General features: G+C 45.1%; 1 long non-coding RNA gene and 1 pseudogene across 1 annotated transcript in view; both read right to left on the minus strand.

The window, feature by feature from the left end:
- Window positions 1-594: 594 nt before the first annotated feature.
- LOC142907912 (uncharacterized) overlaps window positions 595-15,785 on the minus strand; it is a 217,534-nt gene continuing 202,343 nt past the window's right edge. Inside the window, exon 5 of the long non-coding RNA XR_012931385.1 lies at window positions 595-878. This is a non-coding gene — a long non-coding RNA (uncharacterized LOC142907912). The remainder of the gene's footprint in view (window positions 879-15,785) is intronic.
- LOC142907933 (interferon-induced very large GTPase 1-like) lies at window positions 9,257-15,379 on the minus strand (annotated as a pseudogene).

The raw sequence follows: 15,785 nt of genomic DNA on the forward strand, positions 1-15,785 counted from the left end.
TTGAATGGCTTCTCGCCCGTGTGTTTTCTGGTATCTGTTAAGAATTGTTTTCCTTGCAAATGCCTTCCCACACAATGAGCAATTGAACGGCTTCTCGCCCGTGTGTGTTTTCTGGTGTCTGTTAAGAATTGTTTTCCGTGCAAATGCCTTCCCACACAATGAGCAATTGAACGGCTTCTCGCCCGTGTGTGTTTTCTGGTGTCTGTTAAGAATTGTTTTCCGTGCAAATGCCTTCCCACACACAGAACAATTGAATGGCTTCTCGCCCGTGTGTGTTTTCTTGTGAGTGTTAAGATTTGATTTCTGTGCAAATGCCTTCCCACACACAGAGCACTTGAATGGCTTCTCGCCCGTGTGTGTTTTCTTGTGAGTGTTAAGATTTGATTTCTGTGCAAATGCCTTCCCACACACAGAGCACTTGAACGGCTTCTCACCAGTGTGTATTTTCTTGTGAGTGTTAAGATTTGATTTCCATGCAAATGCCTTCCCACACACAGAGCAATTGAACGGCTTCTCGCCTGTGTGTGTTTGGCACTGTGGAGAGTTCATCTGCTCCATGTGACTGATTCTACAGAGAAGAGTAAAAGTCGCGGGTGTTGTTGAGAGTTAACGGCGCCCTCTAAGCTGCATGGCTCAAATCGCCAAAAAGCAAACTCTCACGAACGTCCAACCGAGACACAGTAAAGCCCCGTAAGATGGACTACACACGCGATTACCTGGCTATCCACTAACAAAGACACTTAGTTGTTGATGCACGGCGTATCGATGACCCTGTTACCCGTCTAAAGAGATCGCCACGAACTCTCCCGAAGCAAAGTCGCCAACCAGTCGCCAAGCAATCGTGCTCGCCAGGCTGGGTCTCGCAGGAGAAGGGAAATCTGCAGAGCGAGGAGTCGAGCGTCTATCCTCAGTAAAATTCCTCTCCAAATGGTCTTGAGGTCTGATTTTAAGCCCCTTATAACTCCCCTCTAGCATCCAAATCCTTTGTTATCGACTTGGCCTATCATGGACTTTGCATTCAATTGTTAATTTTTACATTAACAATCGGCATATCAATCAACGTAGCTTAGCTAATCTGGCACATTGTACTTAAACCTTAATAAGTATGTACATCCCACTGCATAATTGTACACTTCCGTTTGAATAAAGATGTACATCTCCATGCATAATTCTGTCCTTCCTGTTAATTTGCTAATATTCACCCCGCAATGTCCTCTACACTGCTGCAAGTTATTCAGGATTTAATAGCGACACACAGTCTGAAGTATCAACATGGAGATGTCGAGTTTGACTTGGACTAAGAGGTGCAAGTTTATACCGTACTGACTTTGTTTCATAAATATATCTCAGGAGACTCGTGTAGAGCAGGGTGCTTCTAGCAAACGGGTGTGTTATGTTACGATTTCTATCATAAACATTGAATGATCATCTGAATGGTTTAGCCTGTAAGCGTGGTTTATAATAAAGTTACGCAATAATAATCAATCTTCACCATTTAGTCTGTAACATACGACCTTCGGTGTGTGTATATACACCACTGTGTATTTGTGTTCAATATTTTGCAGGTGTTTAATATTTTTTACGTGTTTTTTTGGTACTTGCATTGAATATTGAGGGGTTACCAGCCCCTCGCACCCATCCAGAACCTGGTCAACACGCTTTTAAGCATGCACTTCTTAGTGTAAGTATATATCCATTAACATTGCAATATTTTATACTGTATTTCACAGGTAAGGCCGATAAATCGATCACAGTTTACAGGCCATTGTAAATGTGCAAACTAACAACATGCACATAATTATTCAAGGAGATGCCCATCCGTATTCAAACGCAAGTGAACAATGATGCAGTGAAATGAACATTCCTACTTAGGCTTAAGCACAATGGCCACATGAGCTTAGGTATGTTGATAGATTATGAGGAGCGTCACCTACGAGGATAACAATTGAATGCAAGGAAGTTAATCAAGACAATTACAAATGATTCTAGCGAGATTACTTAAACGGGAAGAATAATCTCAACCGGTGTGCCGTGGCAAAGGCGAACAAATGGAATTAAATAAACAAAACTAATGACTTCACTAACACTCATTAAACACGGGGCCACTATTTAAAACATTATTAATAATTCCAAAGCGTGTTGAGCGGGGTGTTTCTAGAAAACGAGGTTGATATTTCGATTTAAAGCTTTCGTGACTGCAATGATTCATCTTCTTTGGTTCTTTCGGTAAAGTCACCACGTAGAATGAGAATAAAATAATAAATTGATGAAATAAAATAACACAATAATATTCTCACGACGTTTCGGCCACAACACAAGCGGCCTTCATTCTATTCATTCATTCATTCTATGCTAATTCCTTTTAACAATGGGTGCCTCTGCGGATGTGTATGCTTTAACTTTTAACATAGCTATTTCTCATAATAAAGGTTTTTGGGTTAGATCGCGTTTATTTACAAATGTGTCGTAACCCTCCACCACCCGACACGGCCAATCAGCAAAGAAAAGTGTCACGTTGACAAAAGACAAATAATTCACTACTTCAGCCCACCGGTGTGTTGAAGAGTTAATCCACATTTACAGTTTGAGTACGACGTTTCGCTGGTAAATACTTCCAGCATCATCGGGCAATTCGCCAGAATGGTAAAGCCCTCGCTTGCTCCCGGTTTTATATAGAGCAGAAGAGTGACGTCATCACTTAACTCATCAGGTGCAGTGAAACGTCGTACAACTCAAACTGTAAATGTGGATTAACTCTTCAACACACCGGTGGGCTGAAGTAGTGAATTATTTGTCTTTTGTCAACGTGACACTTTTCTTTGCTGATTGGCCGTGTCGGGTGGTGGAGGGTTACGACACATTTATAAATAAACGCGATCTAACCCAAAAACCTTTATTATGAATAATATTGGTCGCGAAAGCCTACGTGTTAAATAGCTATTTCTGTGACCAGTCACAAGCTAATCATTCAGCCATTTCAATGCTAAATTCTATGCTAATTCCTTCGTCAAGGCTCTTTGTTCCTCTCACACAGCTTAAAAGGTCGTGATCTGAACGTGGCTCTCTCACTCCAGCGCTGTCCTACCAGACAGTCTCGCTCCCTTTCACCTGATCAAGGCCGCTTGTGTTGTGGCCGAAACGTCGTGAGAATATTATGATCGTGTTATTTTATTTTATCAATTTATTATCATTCTTTTATTCTCATTCTACGTGGTGGTGGTGGTGGTGGTGACTTTACCGAAAGAACCAAAGAAGATGAATCCTTGCAGTCACGAAAGCTTTCAAATCGGTGATTTAAGCCGGCTGCTGTTTCTTCTTCCGTTTATGTTTTCCTCTCTAATTCTTCACTGCCTCGTCCATGCTCTTGGATCAATATGTCTGTTCATTCTGTCAACATTTTCACTTTCTAGCTGTTCTTCTGACGTGTCCTGTCCCGTCATTGCCTGTTCCTCCACACAGATCGCTTTGACGTTTGTTCTCCTCGTTTTGTGCTCATATCGCCACGGATCTTCCATGCAATACCAGGCGGGTGCCTTGACACGTGGCTATGTAGTGATGTGAAACAAATCTGTGCCGTCAATACCTCCGACCCCCTAGTGTAGCTAAAACACACACACACACAAAAGTGTATGTCACCACAGAATGTGCCAATAATTGTTTCAGCTCGGCAGTAAGTTAAAGGCCGATTTTCATGGCCATATTATTATTATCGTGTTATTTTATTTTATCAATTTATTATCATTCTTTTATTCTCATTCGAGGGACCCGTCCACGGCTGGCTGTCCGGGGCAGGTTGGAGACGCGTGGCTTCTTGTACAGCCGACCAAATTGGCGCACAGCCCCTCACAAAGAGCCCGAGGGGCCTCAACCGCGGACGAAACAGCGGCGCACGCGATGGTGGAGGAGGAAGCCGTTGCCGGCCCGTTTCGCGCTGTCGAAGGTTGCGGCACGGAACGTCGTGTGGGGAGAGCTGCGGAGGGTGGTGGTGGTGGTGGTGGTGGAGGGAGGGAGGGAGGGACAGGGGCCAGGCATGGGCTGTGATAGGGGGGCGGGCGGGCGACGATGAAGGAGGCGCTGCGGAAAGCGCCAAAGAAGGATCCGGAGGCGCTCCGCGCTGGTGTCTCCCGCTGGAGACGTGTCTTGTTGCGAGGAGATTGTTGGAAGAGGGCGGTGGAAGGGTGGACCCGGGTGGTAAACGGGGGGGCACGCGCGAGAGAGAGAGAGAGAGGAGAGAGAGGAGAGATCCCGCAAGGGAACGATGGAAGTGGCCCGGGATTGGGGGAGGGCCTCGCCGGCGACCCGTGGGTGAAGGCGTCCGTGAGCGGTGAGGGTAGGCTGCCACCCTCCAGCGCTGTGCCAGGGGGTGACTCCGGTCCCCAGAGGATGGGTCGGTGGCCCGGCGGGGGGCCTTCGCTGCGCGAGCGAGGGGGCGGCCCCTCGGGGTCTTCTTTTGCCTTTGTTTTGCTTTGTTTGAGTTGTCTCCGCTGAGAGATGCTGAATACTACTTTTAAAAAAAAAAAAACACCGAAATCACCGGCGGAGCGTCACAGTACTACTCAAGCTGTGAATGTTGTGGATTCACTCTTCCACAACACCACCGGTGAGAGGCTAAAATAGGCGAACTAGTTTTGTCTTTTTGTCAACGTGACAATTTTTTTTGCTGATTGGCCGTGTCGGGTGGTGGAGGGTTACGACACATTTATAAATAAACGCGATCTAATCTAACCCAAAAAAAAAACCCTTTATTATGAATAATATTGGTCGCGAAAGCCTTACTACTACGTGTTAAACGCTATTTAAAAGCTGTTACACTACGTGATGGGCGCTGTGACCAGAACTATGCTTGGCCACCTTGGTTTCATTGGGGTTGATGTTTTAACACCGTAGCAGGTACCAAGTTACGACTGAATACCACGGTAAATGAGGCCCAGGACAAGCTGTGGCATCAATCGCCACTCGCGTTGACTGTCACAGGGCATCAAACTCAAGTCGCGCTGTACAAACTACGGCACCACCGATACAAAGACAAAGATCCCCCGTATAGCCTTCACAGACTGTAGGGGCAAGTGCTGTTAGCGAGCACCAGCTATGAAGGCCGGAACGGTACACGAGGGGGTGGGTGGCCAGCACCACGCCCGACCGCCTTTGTCTCCCTAGTGGCAATGTTTACACACCGCACCAGGTACTCATTTGAGGCTGAGTCGACCTAGGGGAGGCCCAGGACCGGTTCAGATGATCGTCACTGGTGTTGGCCGTGAGCGGGAATCGAACCCGTGTCGCCAGGTTCATAGCGCAGCGTAGCGCTAACCACTACACTACCGCTCCCCACACACACAGATACACAGACTCACACACACTCACTCATACGAGTCGTGTTTCATTATCATAGGATTTGTGTTTATTCACGTAAGATGAATGTCAGATAATATTTCAAAGTATCGTGCAATTGAACAAACAACTCCAGAATCACAATTGCCCAAGTTGCACGGATCAGCAATACCCCACAGATGACATTAACTACCGCATTTCAAAGATAAATTCAACCATTAGCATCATGAGAAACACAATCAGATGCACGTTATCATTAATTAATGTTCAGACAGATATCTAAACACTATGTGAAATCATCAAAAACATTACAGGTCAAGCAAACTGGTCGAGACAGGCATGTGGTTACGCACAATTACAATTCGCCACGCTTACATAATGTTTGCGATTCACCGCGAGATGAACCTCATTACAAGCGATTGGCCTTCGAGGCTCAGCACTGACAGAAACGAATCGGATCTCATTATGTTTGTTTTCACGATTAGATTCGAAACGCGGCTTAAGATTTGTCGATAATGAACGCAATCTCGCACGGCGACAGTGCCATGTTCATGGGAACTCATTTAGATTTTTTTTTTCAATCAAAGTGGCAAAGTTTCCTCTCTCAAATCATCGCCTCGTATCTATTTTGCAATGTTAAGCCAGCAGTGTGACCTCTGAATGTGGCCAAGTGGTGCTAATTGTATGCAATCTGGGGAAAAAGGAGATGGGTCGGGTCCTTGACTGGCACCACAATGACCCCCTTTGGAACATGCAATAAGTGTACGACAATGGAGTTTGTATTTGTGCAGCGTCTAAATGTGATCGCATCTCAACACTCTGTACAACACTAAAAGGTGCACGGTGCATCATGTGGGGGAAAAGAAGGTGTGGCTGTTAACGCGTCTCGTTAACACTCTGCTAGACAAAGCACAGTGGGAGTATTGCAACGTTTGACTAAACGAAGAAGATTCCAAATATTGTACCGTGGCATGCACGGATACGGAATGACTGATTCACAGGGAAACGGCATTACGTGATTTCTAACGGGACAATCAGCAATGGAAACCTTAAGATTGTGACATGAACAAGTCACAACGGCACGTTTTCATGATTGCTAAACGACGTAACGCCTCGCAGTAAAGTTATCTTCACGGGTCAGGCTCCTGTGTTTTCACTTCGCATCTTGTAGAACTACGCTTATATATCTTCTTTGGTTCTTTCGGTAAAGTCACGTAGAATGATAATAAAATCATGATAAATTGATAAAATAACATAACACAATAATATTGTATAATAAAATAATAAATTGATAAACTAATAAATTGATAAAATAAAATAACACAATAATATTCTCACGACGTTTCGGCCACAACACAAGCGGCCTTCATCAGGTGAAGGGGGGCGAGACTGTCTGGTAGGACAGCGCTGGAGCGCGAGGCAGTCTCGTCCCTTCACCTGATGAAGGCCGCTTGTGTTGTGGCCGAAACGTCGTGAGAATATTATTATCGTGTAATTTTATTTTATCAATTTATTATTTTATTATCATTCTACGTGGTGACTTTACCGAAAGAACCAAAGAAGATGAATCATTGCAGTCACGAAAGCTTTAAATCGAAATTTACGCTTATATACTTTGAACGTATCTCAGACAATGAGCAGGTCGATCCTGGATCGCGCTTAAATGTGAACCACGATGTCTGAGGCGTGTGGCTTATTGTAGTCAGCAGAGGGCAGAAAGCTCACATATCATTTTCAGATAAAGTAATTTTGGTAATTTGCAAACGCAAGGGACGCCATTCATGAGAATTATGAATGGCTGTGAAACACGCCAAGTCCGATCTACTCCGTGAAAATTCTGAGCGCTTTATTCAAAGTTGACAAAAGTGGAAGTGGTTTCCTTTTAAAACACGAAGCAATCCGAGATCTAAAGTGCCATCCCTATGTTGACTAATCTCAGTATTCATCAACGTGATCCCTCCAGACTAACTGGCATTGTCTATGACAATGTATTGGCCAAATGGTGCCACCCAATGAAGAAGTTACTGAAAATCATTATTGCGGCATTGTTAATAATGATATCAATGAGAGAACCCACAACAGTTATACCATTCCCATTTAAATGTTAGATAGATATATATATAGAATTTAGGATATGATTGTCTAATACTAAAGATATAATGGGCTGACTGTAGATAAAACTTATTTAGAACACCTAGAAAGAAAAATACAAATGTATTTTGCATTGAGGTACTGTTCCCATTTGGTAACTCATCAATAGTGTTAAAATTACTACTTCCGCAAATCTGCAATCACCGCATCCTTTGCAATTATTTTCCCAACCCTCTGGAATGGTGCCACTGCCTTTGAATTGCAAACTGTGAAGCCCCTCTCTAGGTCTGACTTAAATCTGCGGACAAACCCATTTCCAATATGGCTGCACGCTCAAGTCTGGGTGTGATGCTCCACCGTGCATATTCTGGCCCTGCTGTACGATAATTCTTGTACGGTATTTCATTGTCTTCCTCTGAGAGCACAACCTCGCCATCACTAGCAACTGAACTCGTGCAAATATCTGTCACAAAATTAACTGTTCCATGACGAAACCACCCTGGAATTGCCTGTGGCCGATGAATCTGAACGCTGTGGTCCCCGCCATGATTGGACATCGTGTTCGTGCAGATGGCTTTACAGAATGGCCACTGCACCCAGCACCCACTCATCTGTTCACAGAGCGTGTCGTGAGGTGCGTTCCTTACGTCTTCGTAAATCCGTGAATGAAGGATGCTTTCGAATAATCTTTGTTCAACTGTGCCACCATGGTTGCCATTGCTGTGGTTGGTTCGTCTCTAAAGTAGCCGACGCCATCTATGTCTTCGTAGTCAGCTGTGACCAGACTGCGCCTTGGGACATCTATCTTGTCACCAAGTTGTTTGCTGAATTCATCCAGCCACGATGATGCATCGCCTTTGCTTTTCTGGACAGCTGTTGTCGCATTGTTTTGGTTTCCGAATACGTTCATTGAATTCTTTAAAATCTTCTCTTCCTGCTAAATGTATCATGATGCAGTTTTCTAAATTTGATCGATTGCCATTGAATGCCGGACAATTTGACGTCATTTTGCTTGCAATGTCAAGACTGGCTCTGTCACAGACTGCCTGGTGCACGAATGTTTTGAGTTGTCTGCACAAAGTGTCAGCAAAAGACGGTGGTGTATGTTGCTCCTTTGCATCGAATCTTAAAACTGTTAAAGTAATCTTGTTTATTGCTGTTGAGGTATATTAGAGGATCGTTTGCCCTTTGGAAATCATTCTGTATTTTCTGAAAGCTCCCTTCAGCATCGGCCAAAATGTGTATGACTAAATCTAGTCTGTACCTATTGGCGAGCTTCGCTGTTACATTGCGTTTAGAAGCTGTATCATTTATACCAGCATCTACAACTCTCAGCACAGCTTGTATTAATTCATGTATGTTGGTTTCATTGTAACCAAGCTTCCGTTTCTCTAGATCTTTAAACAAAAAAAAAGCACGGCTGCATTTTCTGCATCCTCTTTTATTTGATCAACAATTTCAACATCTCGTCGATTAGTGTACCATAACTTCTTGAACACCTCGTTTGTTCACAACATGTTCTTGAGGATTAAACATGAACGATTCATTTGCACGCATGTCCATCAATGTTGTTAATAAAAAAGATTTCACCTTGAAAATCTTCTTTCAGTGCTTCTGGTGCATGTTGTCTAAAATCCACTTTGCTAGGTGGGGTAATGCTTTTCTTCACTTCATCGGTCCATTCTTCCCACATCTGATGGAACTCTTTCTCCAATCGGATATCTTTCCGTCCGGTAGTTTTCAGTTTTGAAGCCAAATCCTTGCTCTTCTTCATCAGCTGATCCTCATAGCGTGATCTATTTTGATCCAGCTTGATCCGAGCACTCTTTTGCTTCATTAGATCAGTACATTTTTTGTAAGTATGATTCACAAGCTCATCCTTCATTGTTTCAAATCTCTTTACGAAGTTAGCTTTCCATTGACTCAACAATTCAGTATCATCTGAAATTGAAATACGTTTCAATTTTTCGGCTGATCTCGTTGCATTTTGGAAAAACCATTTGCTCAACGCTTGACGGAGTCAAATCATACGTTGTGTCTGTACTGTTGTTAAGGATAGTATGCTGCTTATTTTCCACTTGAACAAGATGACTCCTCAGGCTCCAAGTCCATTTTACACACATTTCTTCCAGTTTGCTATAAGCTGCGATCTCTAGGGTGTTCTTGAAGCTAAACACGAAGCTTTCTGCAAGCAAGGCCGTCCATAGATCCCGAACGCGTGCATCGAGCTCCGACATCTTCAAGACGTTGCGTTCTTGTTTAGCAATGTCGAGTAACATTTGTTTAAGATCTTGGACATTTTGGCAGTAGCTTGGATTTGGCGGAGCCATTGGAGGGTTTCCCTCTCCCAAAGATGAGCGAAGTAATGGAGACGGGAGGCCACGTCACACCCGATCACCTCGTCGAAGGAATCAACATCGCACTGCTCCCGCTGTGCGGCCAAGCGCGTCTCTCTTATCGAGTTTCTCCTTAAGGCGTCTCCTGCCCTCCATAGTATTGGCTTGAGCGGTCACGTCCCCTACGTTTTGATGGACAAACACACAGGTTCGGTGACAAACTTCACCCGCTTCATTCGCAGAAACGCCTGCACAGCGATCTGCAGAATGTCTTGCATCTCCGACGGATTCTCTCCCAAAAAATGTTGATCGCGGTCGCATTGCCGAGGCCGATCACAAACGCCGCCAGCTCATTGTCACGAGTTGGGTGGTTGCGTTCGATAGCTCTGGGGGGCTCGGAGCCCTTCTGTGATCGACTATCAACACAAAGTCAAATCCCAGCATCTCCCAGCACCCACAGGGAAACTGGAGACCGAACATAGCATTCAGCAGCGTGGACTTGCCACTGCTTTGTATACCCAGGATGGAGAGGACAAACAGCTTTGTGTCTCCGATTATCTCAATCACGTTCTTCAAAACCGAGCTGATCCACGAGAGAGGGACATGTGAGGCATCCCGCGTCCACGAGTTCAAATAGGGAACCCAGAGACCATCAAATCTGCTGCGACGCTCGGCAAAGCAGCTGATTGTTTATCAGCGCCGTCCACTGTCTGTGACGCTTCGTAGATCTGGCCAACTTCCCCGACTAGGTGATCGATTCCAAAAAGAAGAGGCACAAATTTGAACACATACTTCAATCCAGCTCGTTTTGTCTGTTAGCCAATAAACTACTTTCAGTTTCGTTTGGCTTAATACTTCGTGTCCACGCCTGCTGATACTGCATATTAAGTTTTGATAAGCACTCTGCAGACGGCTTTTCTACATTTATTTTTAGCCAATGCAGAAAGTATTTTTTTTTTACTGTGTCTGACTGATGCTGTAGGATACCAATCAATGATCCCATCACATCATTGAGAGGAAATGCTTTGAGAAGCTGGCTTTTCCGTATGGATTGTTTTTCCCATTGAAATTTTGTCCCTATATTCCTCAATGCTTTGGTTCACTTGTAATCTAAAGCGAGTTAATTCTTTTGTCTTTCTCGCACCAGTCGTGCCACTATTTACCTTGAAGAGGTAGAAAAGTATCTTTCATGCAATACAGCGGCTTGTCTTTGAGACGACTCAGTAAGACGTCTGCCACAGACTTGCCTTCTTCACAATGCCCGTGGTCTTCGTCAACTGTGAAGCCGTACTGTCTGGCAATGTCCGAGCAAAAACCGAGGTTGGTAGTTTGTGTTATATCGGGCAACAGAGAGCTGAGAGTTGACTTCAATTCATCAATGAAATCGGCCTCGCTTCTGTTCTTAACAGCGATGTTCACTCGATTCTCTCTCGGTCAGCGCAAAGGCGAACGAAAGGCTCTGGAGAAGTCAGACGTTCTTGCAAGATGATTTTCGCTCCATCATTGTGGTCACCATCTGACATGAGTATCACATTGATGGAGGATATCTCGTGCAGAAGCTGCACCCTGTTTTCTGTGTCGTCTCGCATCTCCGTGCAGATTTGCGAAGGATATGCAGCCATTGAAGACGCCGTCATCCCTCGCACCTGGACAATACCAGGCGACCTCTGTGACTCCTGTCCATTAGGAGACCATTCGCGCTACTGCCTTTGCAGTGCCTGTGAAAGAACACGCCATGTCGTTGCTTTGCTGAGCAGAGAGTTCAGAATCTGAGATTTCGACGAGGGCGATTCGCCAAATCTGTGAGAGAACACGCCATGTCGTTGCTTTGCTGAGCAGAGAGTTCAGAATCTGAGATTTCGACGAGGGCGATTCACCAAATCTGTGAGAGAACACGCCATGTCGTTGCTTTGCTGAGCAGAGAGTTCAGAATCTGAGATTTCGACGAGGGCGATTCACCAAATCTCTGAAAGAAAACGCCATGTCGTTGCTTTGCTGAGCAGAGAGTTCAGAATCTGAGATTTCGACGAGGGCGATTCACCAAATCTCTGAAAGAAAACGCCATGTCGTTGCTTTGCTGAGCAGAGAGTTCAGAATCTGAGATTTCGACGAGGGCGATTCACCAAATCTGTGAAAGAAAACGCCATGTCGTTGCTTTGCTGAGCAGAGAGTTCAGAATCTGAGATTTCGACGAGGGCGATTCACCAAATCTGTGAGAGAACACGCCATGTCTTTGCTTTGCTGAGCAGAGAGTTCAGAATCTGAGATTTCGACGAGGGCGATTCACCAAATCTGTGAAAGAACACGCCATGTCTTTGCTTTGCTGAGCAGAGAGTTCAGAATCTGAGATTTCGTTCGACGAGGGCGATTCACCAAATCTGTGAAAGAAAACGCCATGTCGTTGCTTTACTGAGCAGAGAGTTCAGAATCTGAGATTTCGACGAGGGCGATTCACCAAATCTGTGAGAGAAAACGCCATGTCGTTGCTTTGCTGAGCAGAGAGTTCAGAATCTGAGATTTCGTTCGACGAGGGCGATTCACCAAATCTGTGAGAGAACACGCCATGTCGTTGCTTTGCTGAGCAGAGAGTTCAGAATCTGAGATTTCGACGAGGACGATTCACCAAATCTGTGAGAGAACACGCCATGTCGTTGCTTTGCTGAGCAGAGAGTTCAGAATCTGAGATTTCGACGAGGGCGATTCACCAAATCTGTGAAAGAAAACGCCATGTCTTTGATTTACTGAGCAGAGAGTTCAGAATCTGAGATTTCGACGAGGGCGATTCACCAAATCTGTGAGAGAACACGCCATGTCGTTGCTTTGCTGAGCAGAGAGTTCAGAATCTGAGATTTCGACGAGGGCGATTCACCAAATCTGTGAAAGAAAACGCCATGTCGTTGCTTTGCTGAGCAGAGAGTTCAGAATCTGAGATTTCGACGAGGGCGATTCACCAAATCTGTGAGAGAACACGCCATGTCTTTGCTTTGCTGAGCAGAGAGTTCAGAATCTGAGATTTCGACGAGGGCGATTCACCAAATCTGTGAGAGAACACGCCATGTCGTTGCTTTGCTGAGCAGAGAGTTCAGAATCTGAGATTTCGACGAGGGCGATTCACCAAATCTGTGAAAGAAAACGCCATGTCGTTGCTTTGCTGAGCAGAGAGTTCAGAATCTGAGATTTCGACGAGGGCGATTCACCAAATCTGTGAAAGAAAACGCCATGTCTTTGATTTACTGAGCAGAGAGTTCAGAATCTGAGATTTCGACGAGGGCGATTCACCAAATCTGTGAAAGAAAACGCCATCTCTTTGCTTTGCTGAGCAGAGAGTTCAAAATCTGAGATTTCGACGAGGGCGATTCACCAAATCTGTGAAAGAAAACGCCATCTCTTTGCTTTGCTGAGCAGAGAGTTCAGAATCTGAGATTTCGACGAGGGCGATTCACCAAATCTGTGAGAGAACACGCCATGTCTTTGCTTTGCTGAGCAGAGAGTTCAGAATCTGAGATTTCGTTCGACGAGGGCGATTCACCAAATCTGTGAAAGAAAACGCCATGTCGTTGCTTTGCTGAGCAGAGAGTTCAGAATCTGAGATTTCGACGAGGGCGATTCACCAAATCTGTGAGAGAACACGCCATGTCGTTGCTTTGCTGAGCAGAGAGTTCAGAATCTGAGATTTCGACGAGGGCGATTCACCAAATCTGTGAAAGAACACGCCATGTCTTTGCTTTGCTGAGCAGAGAGTTCAGAATCTGAGATTTCGTTCGAGGGCGATTCACCAAATCTGTGAGAGAACACGCCATGTCTTTGCTTTGCTGAGCAGAGAGTTCAGAATCTGAGATTTCGACGAGGGCGATTCACCAAATCTGTGAGAGAACACGCCATGTCTTTGCTTTGCTGAGCAGAGAGTTCAGAATCTGAGATTTCGTTCGAGGGCGATTCACCAAATCTGTGAGAGAACACGCCATGTCTTTGCTTTGCTGAGCAGAGAGTTCAGAATCTGAGATTTCGACGAGGGCGATTCACCAAATCTGTGAAAGAACACGCCATGTCTTTGCTTTGCTGAGCAGAGAGTTCAGAATCTGAGATTTCGACGAGGGCGATTCACCAAATCTGTGAAAGAAAACGCCATGTCTTTGATTTGCTGAGCAGAGAGTTCAGAATCTGAGATTTCGACGAGGGCGATTCACCAAATCTGTGAGAGAAAACGCCATGTCGTTGCTTTGCTGAGCAGAGAGTTCAGAATCTGAGATTTCGTTCGACGAGGGCGATTCACCAAATCTGTGAGAGAAAACGCCATGTCGTTGCTTTGCTGAGCAGAGAGTTCAGAATCTGAGATTTCGACGAGGGCGATTCACCAAATCTCTGAAAGAAAACGCCATGTCGTTGCTTTGCTGAGCAGAGAGTTCAGAATCTGAGATTTCGTTCGACGAGGGCGATTCGCCAAATCTGTGAAAGAAAACGCCATGTCGTTGCTTTGCTGAGCAGAGAGTTCAGAATCTGAGATTTCGACGAGGGCGATTCACCAAATGTTATGAATGACACTAGACGAGTTTCAGCATTAACAATCGCACAGGTCTTGGCTCGCTGGGTCTCAGTAGATATGTCACGGCATTTCCAGTTCTTGTTAATCCGTCGGAATGCCCAAAAGAGGCAATTCTATTTCTGGGCTACGAGGATTTGGAACTAAAAGCGGCAGCGCAACGCTGGCAAAATTAGAGTTTGGTGTAAGGGTACTGCCCCGCGAAATTGTCTCCACAATGGTAAAAATTGTCATCTGCAAATCCACCGGGGTGAATGTGGGTTTGAGTGTTTGTTGCAAGCCCCTCTCCGCGACTCAATGTATCATCATGCTTAAAACAAAAATATTTTCGTAATTGGAGTTTGCATTATTATTCATGGTCTCGTGGCATCTGTTTTCACTCTGAACACTAGCATACCGTGCTTCGTAGTCAACCATTATCAGTTTCTGCAAAAAAAATAAGGGGCAAGTTCTGTGCTTGGGTTTTTCGTACGCATTGCTGACTTTACAACACACACACACACACATTCCCCCATGAGCATATTTTTTGGGGTAGTATTTTTGTAGGTCCAGCCTTTCAAGCAGATTCATCAACCTTTCAGTCTCATTTGGTTTACTCTCAACCTCCCGTGTCGGCGAAATCGCCAATGCAGTCGCAGAAACAGGAGATTTCAAACTTGCTACTATCCTCCCACAATGAATGGCGCTTCCATCATGGACCTGCACCACGTTCGATGCTTCGGTGCTGATGGCTACATCCAAATGGGATTTCATGCATGTGAGATGTTTATCTTTCTCCTCGGGGGTTCATGGCGGGTATGTCTGCTCTGTCCTGGAAGTATTGGAATGATCAGTCTGCATATTTTGCATTTCCTTAAGATCCAATGACTTGGTTTGCATTAAGATTGGTTCTCTACTCAATATAGAGATGCAACCTTGCTCAGAGACAGTGCTATTCTCGAACACAGATTCTTCCCTGAAATGAATCGATTCGTGGTCTTTTGTTGTTATGGTACGTGTGGACCGGATCCACGAACCGGAATGTTTGTGGGATTGTCGAACGTTTCCCTCTCTTGTCTAATTTACCCTCCAACTTCCCACTCATGTACGCTCCCTCTAGAGTCTAGACCAAGGTCCCCCAGATGCATTTTGTAAAATCTCATCTGACCCACAATGTTCTGAAACGGAATTTCCCGTTGCTTGGGCTGGCTCATTCATTCTCCCAGACGAGAGGTAACGGATTCTCATTTTGTATACGAGCCAAGCTCATTACCTCTTTACCACTAACAATATCATCAGCATCAATGCCAATCATTTTATAAAACGCCTTTCCCCCCCCCCCCCCCCCACGATTTACGGAAATGCGAGTCCAGTTCTTTGCGTTCCTGCCAGCCGAGGTGAAGCAGCGACCTTGGATTAGAAATTGGCAGCACATCGGCCAGTTTCTGTCTTCAGTAAACCTCGTCAAGACCCACGTCTCTGAGCTTCCGTGCGAGTTCATCGTGAGTCTG

This window comes from Petromyzon marinus, chromosome 85 (assembly GCF_048934315.1).
Source record: "Petromyzon marinus isolate PM22_M1 ecotype Great Lakes invasive population chromosome 85, UKy_Petmar_22M1.pri1.0, whole genome shotgun sequence".
Lineage (NCBI taxonomy): Eukaryota > Metazoa > Chordata > Hyperoartia > Petromyzontiformes > Petromyzontidae > Petromyzon > Petromyzon marinus.